This window comes from Schistocerca americana, chromosome 8 (genome assembly GCF_021461395.2).
Source record: "Schistocerca americana isolate TAMUIC-IGC-003095 chromosome 8, iqSchAmer2.1, whole genome shotgun sequence".
Lineage (NCBI taxonomy): Eukaryota > Metazoa > Arthropoda > Insecta > Orthoptera > Acrididae > Schistocerca > Schistocerca americana.
The window spans coordinates 289,979,040-289,987,891 of NC_060126.1; positions in this window are offsets into that span (position 1 = coordinate 289,979,040).

An 8,852-nucleotide genomic window follows, 5' to 3' on the forward strand; every position below is an offset into this window, starting at 1 on the left:
GACGGACATACTCCTGGTCTCCTGGTTTATCCCTAAAGACTCGTAGATTACGGTTGTAACGGTCAGCTTGTTTATTATGCGCCCTGAGAATATTGGGCCTGGCACGATTCCAGTTTTCTTTGACGATCTGAGGGGTAAGATCTTGAATTCCCCATAAGTTCGAAAGAGGGGAATTAACAGGATAAGCAAAGATCAAGGAAACTGGAGTAGCCTTCAAATCCTCATGGCTGGCTGTATTGAAGGCAAAACTAAGCCAAGGGAGACTAGTATCCCACTTACTGGGCATCTTCTGATGGATCTTCAGTGCGGATATGAGATTACGATTGAGTCTCTCCACTAAGGAGCCTTGCGGTTAATACGTAGTGGTGGTTCACGTGCTTCACATCACTCTGAAAACAGAAAGCCTTGAAGGGAGCCGAAAGTAAGGCTGGCGCTTTATCACCAACGATTTGCTTAGGGGGTCCAATAACACTAAATACGTTAGTTAAATGTGCAATAGTAGTAGCAGCAGTCACGTTACGACTCAGAAGAAGTTAGGTAAACCTCGAAAATGCGTCAGTAATAACCAATACGTACCGACGGCCTCTTTTGGTGTGAGGTAAGGGCCCACATAATCGATATAGAGTTTGTCCATGAGGCAGGATTCGCACTCGGAACTCAAGAAGCCCTGTTGAAGAGCGTTCTTAGGCTTGGCCACACGACTCAACCAACACTGAGAAACCATCTCTCTAACGTCTTGGTCCATAGATGGCCAAGTCAAATGCTCCTTAATTTTCTGCAAGGTCTTATAGGTTCCTAAATGACCGCCAATCAACGAGTTGTGAAAGTAATGAAAAACGGGGCGTACCAGGGTGGCTGGTAGGCAGAACTTCAACTCTTGGCACGTCCCATCCCTTTACTCCTGATGACGTATCCATCCAAAGGTTCCCCCGCCGACAGCCGTTCCTTAAACGGTCCCCAAGTGGGGTCTTGATCCTGATGGTCGGCAATGTCACTAAACAAATCAGGAATGCCGCCTAACACGACACAACTAAAATTGCCTTTCTCCGTTTCTTGGGCGCGCTCACTAGATGGATGTTCAGTGAACATACGGCTGAGGACGTCCGCGAGCACATTCCCAGTCCCCTGAACTGAAACGCTGAAATGCGTACCGCCCGCCTGGCGATACGGCCAGTTTTACGCGGCCTGGCTAGCACCCAGCTTAATGCTTGATCGTCGGTTTCTAGCTGCAATACTCTATGCTCGAGATAAAAGCGACACTTCTCCAGCGCCGACAAGACCGCCAATGCCTCACATTTGTGTACGGAATATTTAAGTTCGGCACTGGTTAACCGACGAGACGCGTACGCTAATGATTACCTTTGACCTTCTAACTCCTGTAGGAAGATGGCCGAAATCCCCGCTTTAGATGCGTCGGTTTGTACAATAAATTTTTTACTAAAATCAGTCACTCCGAGAACTGGAGGGTTGGCCTTAGCTGCCTTAATGTGCTCAAACGCGGCCTCTTGGGTAGGTCCCCATTCAAAACGCACCCCTTTTCGACGCAATTCATTTAAACGAGATACCAACTGAGCAAAATTAGGAACAAAACGCCTAAAATAATTCGCCATGACTATGAACCTGGCAATCCCGTGTTAATCAGCAGGCAGCGGGAGAGCTCTCAATGCCTTAGTCCTGGTCAATGCAAATGCTCTCGCCTGATACTAAGTGAGCTAATAAGGACACCTGCTGCCTGGCTAATGTCACCTTACTGAGTTTAACAGTCAAACCGGCCCCCTGCAACCCAGCAAAAACTTGCTGGATATGTTCCAAATGCTCCTGAAACGAACGGCTATAAATCACCAAGTCGTCCAAATAATTATAAACACAGACTAATTTCAAGTCTTCAAGAATATTATCCAGCAAACGAGTAAGAATGGCTGCGAAAGGTAACCCTGTTAAACTCAAATAGATTCCAATCAGTAGAGAATGCTGTAACGTGTTTACATTCTTCGGCTAAGGGAACCCGATAATTGGCTCGATTCAGATCGAGCACGGTGAACCAGTTAGCACCGGCAAACCAAGTAAAAGAGTTATGAAGATTAGGTAAAGAAACTGCTTCGAGGACAACCTTGGTGTTCAAGCGCCGGTAGTCAACAACAGGCCGAAAATCACGCCCCTGATCATTAGGAAAAAGGAATATGGGGAAAGCATAAGCAGATGTTGAAGGCCTAATAGCACCTTGCTTGAGCATTTTAGAGATCTTTCCTCTTAGTATCTTCATCTTAGTGAGAGACGATATGGGCATTGCCTGACGGAAATATGGTCAGATAGACGAATATGGTAGTCAAGAACATTAGTAACCCCCAGTCTATCACAGAGAAGCTCTGGGAACCTCTGCAACAAATCCTCTAGTTCAGAGGCCTGCTTTGAAGACAGATGGGCGCGATCAAACTCATTAATCTTAGCATCGACAGCCAGCATTTCGATGCACCTTATGCTTAGCACATTTACAGAATCCAAACTTCTGAGCAGGAGCGAACTTAAAGAAGGTCTGTCCAAAATAATCCAAGACCAGTTTTTCTGATAAAATCACATCCCAAAATCAAATCGACTGGCAGCTTCTTAAGCAAGACCAAAGACAAGGGTCAGGAGAAATCCCCAACCGAGATACTTCCTCGGACCCAACCATGCAGAGGCAACACCTGCCCATTGGCAACGCAACATCTCTGCATCAAAGAAGGAACCGACCTAAGTCTCGTAAGATGACCAAATTCAAGAAACCATCCCAAGCTCAAAACGGAAAGGAGCTACCGGAATCCAAAAGGGCACAAATAGGCTCGCCACCTAATCGATAACAAATATAAGGCAGAGGAGGTGATGATCGAGCAGCGACACGGGCACACCAAGGTTTAATGGCTTGATCCCGAGGTCGCTGTCCAGCCCGGCGTCATTTATTGGCTCTGAGTCAGTCTATAACTAATTCTGTGATGTCCCAGAAAAGATGCACCAGAGGATTAGGCAACCGAGCAAACGCTGCATCTAGCCTCTCGGGAGACATAAGTGCATTATTCCCGGGCTGGCTCGCACGCCCCCTGAAGACAGCAAGTCCTGCTCCCCAGTCCTCTTCCCATCAAGCTCTAAACATGTAATCTTAAACTGCAACTCATTAATTTAGGACCCCAAATCAGCAGCTGAGTCCTTATAACGATCCTCTAACTTTAACTGACTGCCACTAGGTTGAGTGCCCACCAAAAAGCCTATGGTGTACTGAAGACCCCTAACAGCCTTAAACAAAAACCCAGTGGCTGCTCCTGTCTCACCCATAACATCCGGCATGATGTAAACCGGCTGAAGAACGGTAGCACGCAAACGGGCGGCTAAGTCCGGAACACTACCATCAATAGGCTGGCGCCTTATCGCCAGCTCATAAATGAGGTGGTCCTTCCTCAACAGGCCGAGCCCAGGGCACTGCCTGACCACCAGTAGAATTGGTCACCTGAAACAACAAAAGAGTAAAGACAAATATCGTGTAACACTGACAGAGTTACAGTTCGAACCAACGGTAACTGTAATGGCAATACTACAATTGTAACCACACTCTGTTACCACTGAGACGTGGGACTTAGGGAAAGGCAGATTTCGGTGTGGACGGGGCCTTACTCAGTTACCGTTGGTTGCTCAGTTTCTTTTTAAATCACGTACACTTTATTTGGAACCAATTGAATAGAAGGTTGACAGTAAGGAAGGTTAGTAAACACGAGAAAAATCGAGACGCCACTATCCCTTTTACACGATACCAACCTACCAACGGCACCAACGCGAGCCGCAACAAGGCTCAACGTGGTTTTAGGTGACATCAGTGAGATGGACAGATGCCTCTTCCGCAATTCAGGCGAAGACAAAATACCACAGTGGGTAGAGCACATGGAGGAAGACTTTCTTTGGCGTGAGGAGATGCCAGATGACCTAAGGGAGATCCTAAGGAGCCAGAGCGAAATAGGTAATTTATATACAACACTCATTCTTTCTTTGCAGCACTTGGCGATATCTGGAACGTTGTACATAATTGTCTTTGTCACTCTTTCTCTACAGCACCACCGTCCATGTAGTACACTGTGATGCGGGTACCGGGGATGGTGAAATATGCTTCTTCAAACTGGGGCTCGTTGAAACATGCCTCCCCGGCAAGAGCGCCGCTGGTCGTCTCGCGAGAAGCCGCTGCCGCCGCCGACGCTGCTGCCCCGCCTTCGCTCCCACATCAGCTACGCTCTGGCATCCATGGGCCACCCTTCGTCTGGCAATTGGGTCAGCCCTGCAGCCGCAGCAGCAACCAATGGTATAATGGCCAGTTTTCTGAGATTTAGCTGACCCTATAACTTCCATCACGGAAAACTGGCCGTCATAGCACTCAAATAGGTACGAATGGGAGGTTAGTATACTTACAGCTACCTAGTTTCAACTACTTTTCCAGGTCTCCCGACTACCCATTGTTTTGCAGAACACCTTGTCCTGCCAAAAGTCGACAAATAGTGTCCTACGCCTTAGACACACTGTCCAGCGAGTGCAGCAAGTTGGAGGTTCCTTGATGCTTGGGAGGGGGGGGGGGGCCTTATGTGGGGCCGACGTACCCCGCTGGTGGTCATGGAAGGTGCCGTAACGACTTTACGATAGGTGAATGCCATCCTCCGATCGATAGTGCAACCATATCTTCTACCTACGATAATCCATAAGCGTCTTTTGCATGGTTATTGTGCAAAACAGCGAAAATTGGATAGTCGGATGACCTGGAAAAGTAGATGGAAGAAGTACTTGAAACTATAGTAACCCCCCTTTTGTACCTACACACATCAAAAAAAGTTTTGCATCACCCCGGTTCCAAGAACTCCTGAAGGTAGACGTTGACTGTGGATATCGTACCACAGACACACTCCTCTGACTGTTCAGAGATGTCACTAAACCCGCCAAAAGATGTAAACAAACATGCATGAGCAGCGCCTATTAGAAGGAGGGGGTCCGACCGCCGATCAGTTCCAGTCATTCCACCAGGAAAGAGGCACACGGTTCGTGTTGTCTGTAGTTCATCCATGCCTAGACGGTCAACACCGCGGTTGGATCGCGTCCGCATTGTTACTTTGTGCCAGGAAGGGCTCTCAACAAGAGGAGTGTAAAGGCGTCTCGGAGTGAACCAAAAAGATGTTGTTCGGACATGGAGGAGATACAGAGAGACAGGAACTGTCGATGGCATGCCTCGCTCAGGCCGCCCAAGGGCTACTACTGCAGTGGATGACCGCTACCTACAGATTATGGCTCGGAGCAACCCTGACAGCAACGCCACCGTGTTGATAATGCTTTTCGTGTGGTTACAGGACGTCGTTTTAACGACTCAAACTGTGCGCAATAGGCTGCATGATGTACAACTTCACTCCCATCGTCCATGGCGAGGTCCATCTTTCCAACCACGACACCATGCAGCGCGGTACAGATGGGCCCAACAACATGCCGAATGGACCGTTCAGGATTGGCAACACGTTCTCTTCATGAATGAGTGTCGCATATGCTTTCAACTAGACAATTATCGGAGACGTGTTTGGACGCAACCTGGACAGGCTGAACGCCTTAGACACACTGTCCAGCGAGTGCAGCAAGTTGGAGGTTCCCTGCTGTTCTGGGGTGGCATTATATGGGGCCGACTACGCCGCTGGTGGTCACGGAAGGCGCCGTAACGGCTGTACGGTACGTGAATGCCATCCTCCGACCGATACTGCAACCATATCGGCAGCATATTGGCGAGGAATTCGTCTTCATGGACGACTATTGGTGCCCCCATCGTGCACATCTTGTGAATGAATTCCTTCAGGATAACGACATCGCTCGAGTAGAGTGGCCAGCATGTTCTCCAGACATGAACCCTATGCCTCGGATGGACTGAAAAGAGCTGTTCATGTGCGAGTGACCCCATGACCCACTAACCACTCTGGGGGATCTACGCCGAATCGGCTTTGGGGAGTGGGACAATCTGGACCAACAGTGCCTTGATGAACTTGTGGATAGTATGCCACGACGAATACAGGCATGCATCAATACAAGAGGACGTGCTAATGGGTATCAGAAGTACCAGTGTTCACAGCAATCTGGACCACAGCCTCTGGAGGTCTCGTTGTATGGTGACACAACATGTAATATGTGGTTTTCGTGAGCAGTAAAGAGGGTGGAAACGATGTTTATGTTGTTCTCTGCTCCAATTTTCTGTACAGATTCCATAACTCACGGAACCGAGGTGACGCAAAACTTTTTTTGATGTGTGTATATGAGCTTTTATCTGTTGCACTCCACACCAGAATATGTTCCTGTTTAGCATTCAGAACAATTCCCCGCATGTCCTCAAAGTATCTCATAAGCTGTTTTAAAGGTACAGATGCAGTAAATCTATTGTACTCTTCCACTGTTCCATACACTGGCTCGTCTATAAACTATCCAGCGTTTTCTAAATCGTGCAGATCCGAGGGAGAAACAGAGATGAACGATTTAATAGTTGACATTATTCCCACATTGCATGTACTATCAATCTTGACCCAGTTAAGTTCATATCATATGTTATGAAAAAGTAACGCTAAAGCGTTACGTGTATGGTTTGATGCCACTGTAGCAGTACATAAACAGACCATAGAATCTTCTAATGCTCAATTTTTTTTCCTAAAAACTTAGCAGATCTATGTTTGTAAGCTGTCTCCGGCAGAATAGCCTATGGGCGTTTTTATATGTATAAAGAGACCTAGTCTTTTCTTATATGGTCTCCTTTCCGGTGGCTGCTGCTTCCATCATGCGGTTATGTCTTCTTGCTTCCTCTAACTGCTCCTGGGAGTTCTGAGTATTCCTCACTATTCTGGTAATACTCATAGCACCACCAGCCAGTGAACCCATCACTGAGAGACCTGCGAGGCAGGAATGAGGAAGGGAATAAGTCCACCTGATGTCTTGAATACTGGCAGAACCCTAGGTGCTTCAACGGGTCCTTTGTGATTCAGGTCACTTTTAGCTGCATCCATCGCTGTCAGGATACAATTTTTTAAACACCCCTTCTGCATCATTGTTGTCTTCTTCATATTCTGTGCACGACATGCAGCGTTCATAGCTTGGTTGAAATTTATCACACCTATGCCCTATTTAATTTTACCATGCATGGTTTTATGAACTACAAATGCTGCAATGGGCTGTCCTGTACCAATATCCTTTCTCGCACATACTGCATTCGCTTCGTCAACTAAAATTCCTTCTGCAGCACGACGTCCTGGGAAATCTGTATGTTTTGCATTTGCAATGTCGTGTTCCAAACGTGATTTGTCAAGAAGGTTAATCCCCTTATGACTATGAACCAAATGTTTTTGAAGTTTTGTGCCAGGTCCACAGTAATTATATCCCAGAATGTGCGATTCCACAGGAAATTTGTCAAGAATACCTCCGCCTCTTACAATGCATCTCCTATCATGCATGATATGCTACTGTGCTGGTTGCGCTCTGTACATCCCATTACACAGCAAATCGTCAGCGTCAGTCCAGTTGTTTTGCGTTGCAGGAAAACCAAGCCATTTAACTAGCGCTCCAATCTCGAAATCTTATATGTTCTATAAGAAACAAGTGTGTTTCTGAGCTCTTCTGCATTTTCTTGGTGTAAAAGCACCCTGAAATTTTAGTGCCATTGCAATTCTTTAAGATGTCAGTTCTAGGATTTGTTCTCTGCACTTTGGAAACAGTGAACATCTCACTCGACCAGTTTGGGAGATATGACTTCTCAAATTTTGTCTCGTGTATTGAGATACATACCAAATCACCTACAATAAATTTCTATCTGCCTGGATAAAGCATTTTAATACAATAGTACACCATATCAATGAGTCCATTATCACAAACATCATTTGGTCTCATTTTTATTGTGCTTCGTTTGGTTCGATTATACTGTGCAATTATTTCTGGGAGGATATCTGTCCATTTGCATAAGCCACAAAGATTAAAACACATCCACATCTGACCTTCTGTTGTTCTGTTCAGATGATCTACTACACTCGCCTTCAGGTGGGTGAAAGTTGAGTAGTGACGTATTCCATACCACTGCATCACAGTCTTGAAATACATACTGTAAATCTCTCCACTGTGATTGGTTTGGAGGTTGTCCATCCACAATACATCACCATCTGCAACAAAAACACACCTGCAACATTTCTCTCCATTTTTGTTTTAACAGGTAATACCCAAACAAGTTTGGAATATGTATCAACAATCATTGAAATGTGTCTGAATCGAATATTCTCATATCTAAAAGATCAGCCTGCCATACGTCATCCAAACCTTTAATCATTACATGCCTGTGAGGCTCTGTGAGGCTGATTGCTGACTCTTACTCTGAATGTTAATATCATCACCACTGCTATACTGACTGTCTAATAGTAACGGTTTTCTAATGTATCCATATTTTCAACTGCATTGGTTTCCTGCTTTCCTGTGTCCATCAGTCAATTGTAGTATTTTACCGTACATTTGGGTGAAAATTTTACTGTTTTTGAGGTTTTTAGGAAAACTAGGTACAGCAGACTTGGTGTTCTTTGAAATGCCCTATTCCCTATCTGTACTGTTTTTTACATTTAAAGTTACAGGCTGTGGACTAACCTGTATGGTTTTTCAACACAAACATCAAGTTTTTTGTCCATCTTAGCGTCACTGTGACATTTAATGAAACCAGCAATGGCATCATTGTCGGTATTGCAAAATTGCGGTGAGTATTCATCAAGATATTCATTAACTGGTTTAAACATTTCTCACTGTATCCGCTCTCAATCCAAATGTCCTAATCTCAGCAACCATGACGTCTCTCAAAT